Source organism: Eulemur rufifrons, chromosome 29 (assembly GCF_041146395.1).
Source record: "Eulemur rufifrons isolate Redbay chromosome 29, OSU_ERuf_1, whole genome shotgun sequence".
Taxonomy (NCBI): Eukaryota; Metazoa; Chordata; class Mammalia; order Primates; family Lemuridae; genus Eulemur; species Eulemur rufifrons.
In genome coordinates, this window is record NC_091011.1 from 94,684,948 (window position 1) to 94,700,219 (window position 15,272).

At 46.9% G+C, this 15,272-nt stretch overlaps 3 non-coding genes and 1 pseudogene across 3 annotated transcripts; 3 read left to right on the forward strand and 1 right to left on the reverse strand.

The window, feature by feature from the left end:
• Window positions 1–15,272, reverse strand: part of LOC138377035 (proteasome subunit alpha type-7-like) — a 73,447-nt pseudogene that overhangs the window by 25,972 nt on the left and 32,203 nt on the right.
• TRNAC-GCA (transfer RNA cysteine (anticodon GCA)) lies at window positions 10,225–10,296 on the forward strand. Its single transcript has one exon. It is a non-coding gene; the product is annotated as a tRNA-Cys (tRNA).
• TRNAC-GCA (transfer RNA cysteine (anticodon GCA)) lies at window positions 13,439–13,510 on the forward strand. The gene has a single exon. It is a non-coding gene; the product is annotated as a tRNA-Cys (tRNA).
• Window positions 14,431–14,502, forward strand: TRNAC-GCA (transfer RNA cysteine (anticodon GCA)). The gene has a single exon. It is a non-coding gene; the product is annotated as a tRNA-Cys (tRNA).

Genomic DNA, 15,272 nt, shown 5'->3' on the forward strand with positions numbered 1-15,272 from the left:
CTGCTCTCATCCTTTCTTTTCAACATTTCACTGGAGGTTTTAACCAATGTAATAAGGCAAGAAAAATAAATAAGAGGCATATAGATTGAAAAGGGAAAGTAAAACCATCTTAGTCTTAGACAACAAAATTTAGTACATAGAAAATCCTAAAGAGCCCAACAAAAACTATACAAATTTATAAGTAAATTTATCAACATTCCAGGATACAAGTCAATTCATAAAAATCAATTATATTTTTATATATTAACAATAAATAGAAATATTAAAATTTGTAAATGTAATTTGCAACAGCATAAAGTATCATAAAACAATTAGGGATAAATTTAACAAAGATATGTAAAACATTGCTGAGAAAAATTAAAGAACACCTAAAGAAATGGAGATAAATGCCATCTTCAGACTGAACAACTCAACATTGTTAAAATGTCAATCTATCCCAAATTTATAGATTCAAAATAATCTTCATCGATTATTAGCCAGGGTTGTAAATTTAAGAATGTATAGGGATATGTAACGGTCCTAGAATAGCCAAGAGTTTTGAAAATGAATGACATAGAGGACTCACATTGACTGCTTTTTAAGATTTACTCTAGAGTGGCAGTAACCAAGAAGTGTGGTATTGGTTTAAGAAAAGCAAATAGACCAATGGAATAGAAGAGAGCCCAAATTTTTGATAAATGCACCAAAGAATCTCAATAGTGAAGGCAAACTTTTATTTTTCAGCAAATGGTACTGGAATAACATCAGATAAAAATAAGCCTTAACCCAAACTTACACCATACACAAAAATAAACTCAAAATGGATCAGTCCTACACAGAGAAGCAAAAACTACAAAGTTTCTAGAAGAAAATATTGAATATTGTTTTTGATTATGGTTAGGCAAATAGTTTTATTTTGGTTTTTCTTTAGTATTTCAATTTCTTTAGTGAATTTTTCTTCCAAGTCCTGGATTTTTTTTTGTGATTTCTTTGTGTTGGTTATCCATTTTTTCTTGCATATCAGTTTTCTTACAACCCATGTTCGAAATTCTTCTTCTGTCATTTTAGTGTTCTGAATGTTCATTGCTAGAGAGCTGGTGTTCCCCTTTGGGGGTGTGTTTTCCATTTGATTCTTCAAACTGCCAGAGTTCTTTCACTGATTCCTTCCCATCTGGATCAGCTGTTGCTTCCTACCTTTAGATTTTCTTTTGAATAATGACACGCCCTATTTAGTCTCTGAGCCAGTAGGTGGTGTTTGTGGGTGAGATTTGACCAAACCCTGTATGATGAGTCAGTAGATGCACCTAAAGGGCATGCAGAATGACTTCCCTGTCAGTAGGTGGCGCTTGCTGGGAGGAGCAGGCTGCAGTGTTGTTTTTGGGTCCTATAAGCAGTTCTTGGCCGGGCGCGGTGGCTCACGCCTGTAATCCTAGCACTCTGGGAGGCCGAGGCGGGTGGATCGTTTGAGCTCAGGAGTTCAAGACCAGCCTGAGCAAGAGCGAGACCCCGTCTCTACTAAAAATAGAAAGAAATTATATAGACAACTAAAAATATATACAGAAAAAATTAGCCGGGCATGGTGGCGCATGCCTGTAGTCCCACCTACTCGGGAGGCTGAGGCAGGAGGATCGCTTGAGCCCAGGAGTTTGAGATTGCTGTGAGCGAGGCTGATGCCACGGCACTCTAGCCTGGGCAACAGAGTGAGACGCTGTCTCAAAAAAAAAAAAAAAAAAAAAAAAAAGCAGCTCTTGTTCCTCTGGAGACACACTCTAGTGCCTCAGGTGGTGGGTGGGGCCCTGGGACTTCCAGGTGTGTCCTTATTCTCCACCGCAGTGGTGGCAGGTGGGGGAGTGAGTCTGGGCAAAGCTGGGTTGAGTGAGCCTGCCCTCAAGTGGCACAAATGCTGTTAGCAGGGGTCAAAGGTCTGTTCTTTGCTTCTGGGAAAAGCTGCCAGGGAGGGGCTGAAATGGCCCCACTCACCCCAAAAGTCTGAGTGTGGGCGTGGGGCTGTCTGAGACCTGCAGTCTGGAGCAGGCCTCCCTCCTTTCCACCCTCCCCTATTCTGCAGATTCTCCCAGGTGTCTGCCAGCAGGCAAGATCTCCAGCCAGTGGATCTCCCCTGGCTGTGATGCCAGCTGGGAGGGTCCCTGCCCAGGATTGCAGCCTGGGCTGGGTGTATGGCCCTCCCGTGGGAGGAGGATTGCCCCTCAAGCACGCTGATCTGCCCGTGAAGGCACACACACCTCAGTTGAAGGCACACACACCTCAGTACGTTCGTTCACAAATATCCCTTCTGCGCCCTGGGGCCATGCAATCGAGTCCTGGGTGTACAGGATCTGGTCTGCAGGCCTGTCCCCTGGGCCCCAGAGATCAATCCCTGACCCTGCCAGGGAGAGGAGTGCTGGTCACAAGTCACCCACGGGGTGCCCAAGCTGGATCAATGTCTTTCTGCCTTGGGATTTGCCCTGCTCTCCTGGAGTCACCAGGCAAGCGGCACCTGGGAGGGCTGGTGGGTAGAGAGCTCACAGTCTGAGTACCCCTCAGTCTGCTGTAGGGCCCCAAAAGGAAAGGTCCCATTCCCTACAGATTCTTCCGGGTGGTAGCTAAATTGTCTCCCTTGGCAGCCGAGGGTAGGGAAGGGGAAGGGGGAGGAGAGAATGAAGCAATATGGCGCCTGCCGACAGGCTCAGGTCTGTGGGCCGGGAGGCGTCCTGAGGGAGCTGGGAGCCTGGTGCCCTGTCCACGAGAGGCTAACTACTCACTGGCAGAGGCCGTCTCTGGGCTGGTGTCAGCAGGTCTCGCCAACCTCTCAGGAGCCCACCCGCAGTCTGAGACTCAAGGGAGGGGAAATTTAACCGCTCCACTTACCCTTGTTGCTGGTCTCCAAGCCTCTCAGAGGCCTTTCTCCTTCCAGTTCTCCTCTGCAACTTCTTCCTGTGGAGTCTCCTGTAGTTTCAGGCACCCTTCCTTCCGACCCTCATCTGATCTGTGTTTGTCTGCCTGTTTATTTTTTTTACTTTCTTCTAAAATCTGTCTTTCTTGGAGTGACACTCCAGCTGGCAGTTTTTCTCATCCACCATCTTCCCTAAGCCTGTAGGCAAATAGTTTTAGAGGACACAGACAGCACTATCCAGACAGATAGACAGGTAAATGATAAACTGGACTTTATTGGGATTAAAAACTTACTCTCCAAATGAAAATATTAAAAAATTAAAATGTAAATTATAGATTGGGAGAAAAAATCATAATACATGTATCTGACAAAAGACCTATACCCAGAGTACGTAACTATATAACATACATATTTCATATATATATAGTTACATAAGTATGCATATATACACATAGTATATTTATATACAATATACCTATACTGTATGTGTGTACATGAGATATAACAATATATCCCATATATATAGGCATGTAGAAAAAAATATATATATATACATGCACATGCACACAGCAGCACCAGCCCAATTTATCTGGAAAATGGGAATTAGAACAACATTTCTCTTATAGGTTATGAGGATAAATAAGAAGATGTGAAATTGCTTTGCAAATAAGAAATTACTGGATAAATACTAGCTACCAGAATTATGTGCTGTTGGGAACTGGAAGGCTACAAGTCTTCATACTAGGGGACCACAGGGACCTTAGGGAGAGGAAATATTCCTACAGAAAACAGGACATTCTAATACCAGCCGTATGAGACAAGAGATGCAGTAAATGGGGCACAGAATGAAAATTGGAGGAACTGGGTGAGGAGAAAAACACCAGTCTGCAGAATTCATGGAAGACATTTGGCGGAGCTTCTTACTGAGAACCTCATGGAATTCTATATGTGCAAAGTTTCCTTCTACGCATATTGTTGGAGGAGAAGAGATGCATGTTCGTAATGTATTTATTAACAAGGAACAAACGGGATTTCAAAGACCGGGTCTCACAGCTAATAGCCGAGCTGGCACCATGGACTACTTCACTGTCAGATGCTGGACCTGAGCTGTAGAGCCGGGAATGGCGACAGGGCTCCCCGACATACCGCTGCTACTGGAGATTCCAGACATGTCTGCCTACATTCATCCGTCTGTCCCCTCCTCCTCAGACTCCCTACCTTGGGGCCCTCTCTACCCTAGCACTTAGAGAGGCCTGGAGCTCTGCAGTCAGAAGGAAGCTTCCCCTACAGCAGGTCTTACGGTCTCCTTATTCCCAGCAGGTGACTGAGGCCCACACTGTTCAAGCCATCAGCCGAAATTCCCAGTTCAACAGCAGAGCCGGCAGGCCAGCCCACACGTCCCAACTGCAGTCTGGGGCTTTTTCCTTTCTGAAATACTCAAACTGACCACCCTATCCTGCTTGTGCAAGGGACTGGCCAACAATTTAACAGCTCAGGAAAACTTTTATAACAGCAGCTGCTCCTTGGGGAAGGTGTCTGAGGCTTTCTTGTTCAGTATCCTGAAGAAAGATGTCAAGACCTTCCTGTTCTACCACGTGCAGGCAGGAGGCAACCTTGAGTAACAAAATGTATCTGTGGACAAGAAAGTTCACAGGACAAGAAAGTGACTGTAGGGCAAGCTGATGTCTGCCCAGCACCCTTCGAGGTAGTCACCACTGAGTCAGTTTGTAGTGGGGTCGGCCTCCTGGTCTGACAGGAATAACAGATGGACTTATTTGGGGGGGCGGTGCATGTGGCTACACAGGTAAAAGGTGTTTATTCAAGAAAGCTGGTAGATATGGGGGTGTAGCTCACAGGTAGAGCATCTGGCTGCAAGTCAAAGCAGTCCCTGGTCCAAATCCAGGGGTTTCTCTTTTTTCCCTCAGCTTTTGTAACCCAACCTTCACGTGGAATTCCACTTTGATTTCCCCGTCAGAGTTTCACGATACAGAGTCCACCTGGGAGGAAGAAAGGACCCAGGTCTGGTTGGGTCAACCACGGAACATGGATTGTTTCAAACTGTCTTCCCTGTGTTGACTTCATTCTACCTCCTTGGTCTCTGCAGGCTTGTGCATTTCACCTTTTAGTGTGGAAGTGTTGCCCCTGCCGAGCCCAGTCGCTGTCTGTGTCAGACACTGTCAAGACTTTTAATTCAATCTCCCTTTCAAAGCGGGTGAGGAGAGGGATTTTCCAATTGCTCCCACTGTACCGTGTGTGTGAGTGTGTATTTGTGTGACCCTCCAAAGCAAAGTTGGCAGAATCTTGTGATGATTTGTATGAGGTGTAGGAAAGATCTGCGAGACATAGAGGCTGTTGGTGACTGGACAAGAGCAAATCCAGTGGAGCAGTGAGTGCAGCAACCTGATTGGAGTGGGCTGAAGAAAGAACGGAAGGAGTGGAATTGCAGACTGTGGGTAGACATGCTTCTTTCAAGGAGGTTTTCTACAAAAGGAAGAAGAGAAATGTGGTAGTAGTCAGAGGGAGGCCAGGGCTTGGTGAAGTTTGTTGTTCAGAGAAATAATGAGAAAATGTTTATACAATAATGGGACTGGTAGGGGGGAGAAGAAAATTAATGACACAAAAGGAAGAGGGTTAATAGCAAAAAGACAAACAATCCAATTAAAAAATGACAAAGGATTTGAATAGACATTTCTCCAAAGTAGATATACAAATGTCCAAGAAGCACATGAGAAGATTCTCAACATCATTAGTTATTAGGGAAATACAAAGTAAACCCACAATGAGACAACACTTCACATTCACTACGACAAATAAGGACACTGTGCATTGCTGGTGGGAATGTACAATGGTGCCGTCACTGTGAAAAATTGTTTGGCCGTTCTTCAAAAAGTTAAAAACAGAATTATCATATGACCCAGCACCTCCTCTTCTAGGTATATATGTAAAAGAGCTGAAAATAGGGACTCAAGCAAATACTTACTTGTGAATGCTCAGAGCAGCACTACTCACAGTAGCCAAAAGGTGGAGACCAACCAGATAAATGTCTGTCTGTGAATGAATGAACACCCAGCTGTGGTACATACATGCAGTGGAGTATTACTCAGCCCTAAAAAGGAATGAAATCCTCACACATGCCACCATGTGGATGAAACTTGAAAACATCATGCTAAGGAAGAGAAGCCAGACACACACAATCACATATTGTGTGATTTCTTTTATGTGAAATATCCAGGATAGGTAAATCCATAGAGACAAAAGGCAGATTAATATTTTCCTGGAGACGGAGGAGGGAGAACAGGAATTAATTACATAATGAATGGGTATAAGTTGTTCTTCTGGGATGATGAAAAAGTTTTGAAACTAGAGAGAGGTGGTGACTGCGCAACATTGAGAATGCACTAAATGCCACCAAATTGTACACTTTAAAATGGTTGTTTGTTATGTGAATTTCATCAGTTAAAAGAAAAGAGAGAGAGTGTTACTGAATAGATGTCTTTGACCAGGCGAGAAGAGCAAGGATGTGGCATACAAGTGGGGGGTTGGCGATGGTGAGGAACACAGACCGTTCATCCATAGTGACCACCCAGGAGGCAGGATTGATGGGCTCAGCCTGGGTCTCATCAGGAGAGAGAAACCACACAGTAATCGGAACAGAAATTTTAAATAAAAAATATTAACTATAACAGGAGATTGGAGTATCAAGGGATTCACTAGTAACAAGAAAATAGAACTCTGAAGAGTGTAGGAATAGAAGATCTAAGGTGTAGCTACTCCCCAGGGCTAAAGTAGAGCGCCCAAGGAAGAACTCCAAGCCACAGCCGGAACAGTGAACCAGAGCTTGTTGGAGAGGGCCTGGTTTTGGCTTGAGGGATGGCAGAGAAATCACTGCAGTGCTGTGTTGGTGGAAATGACAGGAAGCCTGCCCACAGGGGAAGAGAAAGCTATTCATGGAGAGGTATCTTACTGAAGGCACTTCACTACTAAACTGCCCTAGTGCAAGCACTAGGAGAAGCTGTTGGCCTCTGGGTGCTGCTGACCACTGGGTACTATTGGAGTTGGGCCCCAGAAATGCCATGGGTGCTGTGGGAAACTGTGCTAGAGAAGCTGCGTGCACCGTAGGAGCTGGGCACGGGAAGAGCGGCTGCAGAAGACTCCTAAGGGAGCACTTTGCAACCAGGAGGCCAATCCCCCTGTCCTGCAATGTTTCTCCAACATCCCCTGCTGACAAAGCTTTGGTGCTATGTGGCAGAAGAAAAATATTTAAAGGGCCCAGATCTAATCTCACAAAGCAGGCAAAAAGGGTGAATTTGGGGCTCAGAGGCATACATCAATACTTGCCACATGTACTTTTGGGTTGCTTCCAGATTTTTGCTATTATTGAAGGAAAAAAGGCTATGAATATCTCTAAATGTGTATCCTAGTGCACATGTACAAGAATTTCTCAAGGGCATATACCCAAGAGAAAAATTAGGGTATACGTATGACCGGTTTCACTGAATAATGCTAGGGTGTTTTCCAAAGAGGCTATACAGATGTATACTCTTACCAGAAGTATATAAGAGCTCTCTCTGGTCTACACCCACTGGAGTGTCAGAAAATTTAATTTTTACCAATTTAATGACTGTAAAATGATATCTCATTTTAAATTTCATCTACCTGATTACCACTGAGGTTAAGCATTTTCGAGTGTGTTTTGTTTTGTTTTATTTATTTATTTATTTATTTTTGAGGCAGAGTCTCGCTCTGTCACCCAGGCTAGAGTGAAGCAGCATCATAATAGCCCACTGCAACCTCAAACTCCGAGGCTCAAGTGATCCTCCTGCCTCAGCCTCTTGAGTGGTTGGGACTACAGGCGCTTGCCACCACGCCTGGCTAATTTTTCTATTTTTACTAGAGATGGGGTCTCGCTCTTGCTCAGGCTGGTCTCCAACTCCTGAGCTCAAGTGATCCTCCCACTTTGGCCTCCCAGAATGCTAGGATTACAGGCGTGAGCCACCGTGCCTGGCCAGGTTAAACATTTTCTGTATGTTCAGTGGTCTTCCACAGTTCTTCTGAGAAATGCTTGTCAAGTTCTTTGCTTATTTTTCTCTTGTTTTATGGCCATTCTCTTACTGATGCGAAACCCATGTTCTGGATGGAAGTCTTTTGTTGGTCACATGGTTGCTATTAAACCACACTGTCTCTCAGCTCTCAGCCTACCCTTCTTTGCTCTGCTTGTGGTGCTGGGGCTGACATTCTGCGAAGCACCTTTCTAATGCATTTGCTGGCTCTCTGTCAGGTTCTGCCAATTGAGGGGATAGATGAAATTAGGACGGTAGAAGGAGAAGAGCGGGGCTTGCGTTTGTTCTGCTTGTTGTTCCTGCTGGGGCAGCCCCAGCAATGCCCCTTCACGCTGGCAGCACAGGGTCTAGTGCCAGCTTTTTTGTGGCACTCCCAGAACCAGCCTCGCTGGCAGGGCTCCACCTGAGAGATCCACCCTCTGGGCAGCACCCCATCCTCACAAGTCTGAGGCCTAACTCTTCAGAGCCCCTTCTCCAAGCTTCTTCATTCTAATAACTGCAACATCTTCCCATTTTTCTCTCAACACTAGGAGAGAGAAGCTTATTCCAGTCATTATCTCTTCATCACCTCCAGGTTCTCTTTTTGTCTTTTCATTTTATCAACACCTATTTAAAAAATTCCCTGTATTAAATTCTTTCTGTTGAAACGCCTAGTATAGTTTCTGATTTCTTACTCTACCTTGATGGACACAATGATCTACAAATCTCTTCTCCTGATATGTGACTCACATTTTTACTTTCTTTCCAAAAATTTTTGGAACAGAAAAGTTCTTAATTTCAATGAACCAGAATGTATTGATCCTTTTTAAAATACTTTTTATATGTGTGTCTTAATTTAAAAATCCTTCTCCTACTCCGAGGTCCTAAGGGGTTTCTCTTATATTTTCTTTCTTAAAGTTTTGTAGATTTTTTTTTTACAGTTAAGTCTTGAATCCTAGAATTTATTTTGTGCATGGATATCTACTATCCTAGCAATCTTTATCAGAAATTCCATACTTTGTCCACTGATCCACAGTGCCACCTCTCTCATATGTCATGTTTCTAAAGTCTATGGATAGGTCCATTTTGGGGATCTCTATTCTACTCCATTAGTCTTGTTTGTCTATTCTTGGGCCAATATCACACTGCCTTATGGCATTACAATAAGGCTTCATATCTGATAAAACTGAGGGAGCCAGGGGAACATGCACGCTCAAGAGCCTGGAGAACCCAACGCCAGGCAGCGTCACCTGACTGGTGCTGCCTCAGGTAATTTATACTTACCCCGCACTGAGATGTCTTTGCTGTCTTTCCTTCCATCCACCAGATTTACTGCATACCAACTTTCATGCACAATGCTGTGTTCAGCACTGTAGAGACGCAGAGATTGCATTTTCACTTTCCAACAATGAGCATTTATTACTTGTGTGACAATCATAAGCAACTAATCTAAACTGAATGAATGGCAGGGAGAAATTCTCCTTGTTCTAAATTTCTTTTGCAAGCCTCTGAGCATCCTGGGCTTTGTCCTCCCTGACACAGTTATCACGGGCACTGTCACCCATGTGCCCCTTTGGGTGGGGGTCCTTTCTCTACAATTTTGGGATCTATGTAGCCTTTTGATCCCAGTGGTGGCCTTAATGTAGGGTGTTGGCCAGGGGCAAGGGTCACTTCCCAGGGACTGCGGTGCTGTGCCTAGGGCAGGGCTTTGGCCAGCAGAGGAGACCTCTCTGGTCCTTGCTGCTCCAGCTATGCTGACCTCCTGGTCTGAGGCCCTTTGGGACAAGCTGGGATGGCTTCCTGGATTCCAAGATGGGGTTTGTGGCCTTTCAGGCCAAATAATTAAAATAATTTGTCTGAGTTTCCCTAGGTTCAGTCAAGACCCTGCCAAAACCCAAGAATAGCTGAGGTGAGAATAAAGAAGGGCAGAGGCAGCAGGGCCCCCAAACCCACCAGTGGTGAGGGGGCAAGGGCGGGAGAGAGGATGCCCGGGCACACTGGAAGTCGGTGCAGCTTAGGGAGGAGAGCACGGAATGAAGGCGTGGTCCTGCTCTTGGCAATGGTTCTCCAAGCAGATGCCTTCAAAGTGGTACTGAGAAAGATGAAAGGGCACAATGAGCAGAGAAGGCTTCTGGGGGCCAAAAGTAGGGAGACATCCGTGTGGAAGAAGAGGGTCAAAAGGGCTAATTTACTGTGTGGAAAAATTACAACATCTCCAGAACTTTTAAGAGTTAATAGAAATTTCAGTGCACAGGAGGTGTGGGTGTTGCAACACAGGTGAAATAGTACTTATTAGACAACTTTAAAAGCTGAGGGGGTATAGCTCAGGGGTAGAGCATTTGACTGCAGATCAAGAGGTCCCTGGTTCAAATCCAGGTGCCCCCTCGAACTCACTTTTAGTACCCTGACACACACCAAATGGCACCTTCAGAATGCCTCATGTCACCTCACAGATTGAGGAGAAGTTGGTGGGAAGAAAGCAAAGAGTGGGTGGGAAAGAAACTAGTCCTCTCCAGGCTGGGGCAATGCAAAGTCTCAGAACTATTATAGAAATGTGGCTCTAGCCGTGATCATGTTATTAAGGTGATGTGTGGACTCAGGCAGGCCTTTTATTACAGTCTTCCTTTTTCTTTTCTTTCAGGCATATAATATGCAAGTGCAGACCAAACTCAAAAGTTGCCAAATGTGTCTGAGCACCAGAATTACCTGGGAGTGTGATTAAATACACAGATTTTCTGGGTTCCATCTCCAGAGATGCTGATTTGTTAGGTGAGACAGACACTCATACGAGTGAAGTGAAACAACCTTATTCCTCACATGTGGGCAGCAAGGGACAACAGAAGCCAGGATGTACGGTTAGCTGGTCCCGCAGGGCTCAGGAAAGCCGCCCAGGGCAGATGGAATCTCATCTGCGTGTGCCCTGCTTCACACTGCAGCTGGGGGACCCAGAAAGCCCTGCACTCCAGGTTTTCTACCCCAGGATGTTGCAATCACTGGGCTAAAGTGTTGCAGGACATCCTGTTCTACGAGGGACAGGGCAGAGCCTGGGTTGTTCCTGACAGTTTCTCCTTACCTTGGGATGTCCATTCCCAGCACTTTCAATAGTTATTCTGAGAACTACAAGAAAGAAAAGGGGGAGCCCTGGTGGGCCAAGGCCATCCGGGGACTGTCCTGTACCCCTGTGCTGGGTCATTCTAACAGCCTTTCTGGGATAACTCCAATGGCCTTCGAAGCTGATGCCTCTGCCACTGAGGACAGAAGAGGCAGCAGGGTCAGGCTGCCAGGGGGAGGAGGTCAGGCCTGGGGGAAAGAGGGAGAGCAGGACTGGGTGTAGCCTGCAGTGGGGCTGTCCCCACTGGCCAGCCAGGAAGAAACCCAGGTGTTGAAGAGGCTGAACGGGGCTTATTAGAAACAGTTACAAGTGAGGGGTATGGCTGAGGGTACAGCATTTGCCTGCAGGTCAAGTGGTGTCTGGGTCAAATCCATGGGCCTCCCACCCTCCTGCAGTTTTTCACTTACTGAACAAATAAATGCATCTTCACCTCTGGGTTCTGTGGTCTGGAGTCTTCCTGCAAAGAAAGAAGAGAGAACAATCTAGAGCTTTGTCTAACAGCCCCTAGATTTCTGCAGCCCCAGGCTGACGCTCTCCCCTCATTAACTCTATCCTCAGAGCCTGGCTGCTTGCGCTCCTGCAGCCTCTCATCCCCTCGAGGGGCAGGGACTGGACTCCTCTTGAACCTTCACCCCCAGGGGCTGCCTAACATGGGGCCTCGCCTGGTGCTCCACCCTGAGCGGCTCCGGCAGGGTCTCTGCGGAGTGGAGGGGGCAGCAAGGACGGCACCTGAACAGCTTCACTGCCACGAAGTGGCGGTTACACCGGGGGCGACAGGCCACGTTTGGTCAGGTGACCCACGCCATGCCCTGGGGCTATTTCCCTGCCCGGAGTTCACACATGGACCCCATCATCCGCTTGGTAAGGGGAGCACGGGAAATGCACCCGAGACATCTGTTTCTGGTGGGAGCAGCGGAGACCCCCAGTGCCCAGGGGGCTGAGTGAGCTGCAGTGTTTTCTCAGGGAGATGAACAAGGTGAGCTGCTTACTGCTGACTGAGGGAATCTGGGAGAAAGACTGGCAAGGCAGTGGTTTCACTTCCATCCTAATTAGTGCTCAGCTATTCCTCGTGGCAGCGTCCACTTGGCTGGCAGGTCGCATGTGCTTGGTGAGCATTCTGACTTCAGGTCAATAAAACCACAGCATTATCGATAGGGGCTTCTATTCAATTCACTCCTGCAGGCTGTGTCAGACCTCTGTGTGTGGGCTGACTGCCCTGTTTTATGCCACTGGAAATCTTTGTTTGGGACTCAGGAGACCCCTCTTCCCCCCTTGTCTGCCTGTGTTCTCCATTCGAGCTCTCTGTAGACTCAAAAGCAACAACAACAGCTAAAACCAAAAATCTGGAACCAACCCTGCTTAATCCCTGGCAGACTTCTCCACCCCACCCCCAACAAGGGTACAATAATAGTGCATAATCATGTAATTGTGGCCGGGCGTGGTGGCTCATGCCTGTAATCCTAGCACACTGGAGGCCCAGGGAGGAGGATCTCTCGAGCTCAGGAGTTCGAGATCAGCCTGAGAAAGAGCAAGACACTGTCTCTACGAAAAATAGAAAAATTAGCCAGGCATGATGGCACACACCTGTAGTCCCAGCTACTCAGGAGTCTGAGGCAGGAGGATCATTTGAGCCCAGGAGTTGGAGGTTGCAGTGACCTATGATGACCACTGCACTCTACCCAGTGTGACACAATGAGTCTCTCTCTCTCTCTCTCTCTATCTATCTGTATCTATATATATAATTGTAGCTGCAATCTGCTTACTCCCATAAAATATTAGCCTAAGAGATAAATACCATTATATTTTATGGGCAAGTCAATTCTTTTGCAAGTTTTAAAGAGTGAGGAAGGATGTGGGCGCCCCATGCAGGGAGCCTGGCCAGGCTCTTGCAGAGCTACAGGCAGGAGCAAGGCAGGCAGAGAAGGAGCCAGTAGGGCCAGCTGTCAGGTGTCCCCTACCCATCTACAGTTCACCAACTTCCCCAACCGTTTAATGCACAGGGTTTAACGTACAGATCCACAGACTGAGTGCTGTCTTCAGATGTAGGTACTGCATGTGTCTCGAAAGAGGTTGGGCAGCATCTCTTCAAATTGCTGTTTTGTAGTGTATAACAAGAGGAAATCAGGCATGTGCAGCCTAGAGGCTGCTCCAGTAGTAAATGTCGTTGCTTCTCCTAGCTGTTGCTGTCACCATGGGCTGAGGAAAAGAGGAGAGATATTCAGGCCAGTGAGCAGGGGGTGGGGTTTGCGGACCCAGAGGTTTGGGGAAGGACCTTTCTGGGGTGAGTTTGTGGAGGAATCAGATTGCTGGTCTTACCAATGCTCCAGAAATAAGTACAAACTTCCAATGTGCTATAGGAGTGCTGGGTGTGACTATGAAGGTGAAAGGTGCTTATTAGACACCCATGATAAGTAGGGGGGTATAGCTCAGGGGTAGAGCATTTGACTGCAGATCAAGAGGTCCCTGGTTCAAATCCAGGTGCCCCCTACCACAATTTTCCTCTTCATAGAAGCTGTTGGTCATATTCCAGTTTCTTTTCATCCAGTCCAACTATGATTCTCCCTGGAACTGGAAGCTATAGGTCAGCCCTTGCACAGCGACAATCTGGCTAGATAACCTCTTCCCATCTCTTCCTGCACTAGTACTGTGGGTATCTGGCTCCCCGTCCCCCTGCATGTATGTAATTTCTCAAACTTACTGGATTCTCACATAGAAGGCAGGGGCCGTTTTGCAGAATTCTTCTGGGTTTTTACAAGGCAGACTTCCCAGGAACACACAGTGAATGGTAACCCTGTTGTCACCCTCCCCCACTTCCCACTGCAGCGATTTGGTGCCCTGGAGTAGTGGCCACACTTAGGGAGACACATTGCAGCATCCAGGTTCTTCACACAGTGTGGCCATTTCATCTGGGGAACTGGCTTCTCCCGTGCCGGTGCTCACTCACACACCTGCTTCAACCTCGCAGGCAAAGCCTGGCTTAGCTACTCTAACAAGGGAGATAGGGGTTCTACAGTGCCGCTCCTACAGACCCCGACTCGTGGAGCTCTGTGATAGCATCTGAATTACGGTCCACTCTGTCTTCACTGAAGGAGGACGAGCGAGGGCCTGGGAACCCAGGCAGGAGTCTGTGGATGCTTCTGGAGATCGCTGGCCAGCTCCTGGACTAACCCAGAAAGGCCATGGGAAATGGGCTGGAGTTCTGCAGGCAGCTTCTCTCCCTTCCTCCTGCTGACAGCTCCACCCAAGGCAGGCCTGGAAAACTGCTGAGCTGGGGGAAAGTGTCTTCCTACAAGTCAGGTCTGGCACCTTCCAGAAAGTATGTGCTTGAAAGGAGCTATAATTTAATTATGCAGAGCTGAGTGTTACCATACAGGTGAAAGACATTAACCAGATAGTATTGTTGTTGTGGGGGTATAGCTCAGGGGTAGAGCATTTGACTGCAGATCAAGAGGTCCCTGGTTCAAATCCAGGTGCCCCCTTACTTATGTCAATGGAAAACATTCCCAGACTCAAAAGATATCTACAAGAAGGGAGGGGGCATGATGAGTCCTGTCTGACCTCCCTTTTCATGGCTAGCAATTCAGTTTTAGGGTATCCCCTTGGCCAAGAGGGGGCTCCATTCAGTCAGCTGGGGAGGAGCTTAAGATTTTATTTTAGTTCACACTTACATGGAATTTTGGTAGCTAACTTCATCCACATGCATCTCAGGTGGGCCTGTGGCCACACTGGTGTCCCTTTTATGTGTTAGGTGGGCATGGACATGGGTCCACACTGATGTCCCTTTTATGTGTTAGGTGGGCATGGACATGGGGCCACACTGATGTCCTTTTTATGTGTTAGGTGGGCATGGACATGGGTCCACACTGATGTCCCTTTTATGTGTTAGGTGGGCATGGACATAGGGCCACACTGATGTCCCTTTTATGTGTTAGGTAGGCATGAACATGGGGCCACAATGATGTTCCTTGTATGTATTTGGGGTTTATCTCTTCGATCCCATTATAATCACCCAAATGCCATAAAGGCTGCCTTGCCTTGGAATCCTCCACCTCATTAGTACAATGTACACACAGCAGGTCTTAGCAAGTGCTCGGTGGACAGCCCTTCCAACCTCCCCGTGCCACGGCTCCATGCTTCCATCCCACGCTCTCCGTCAGGGAGAAACGGTGCTTGGTTTGGTCCAGGATCAGCCACTGAGAGATGAGCTGCGTTTCTGAATTCCCAGATTCCTCACTGGCAGGCTAAGGTT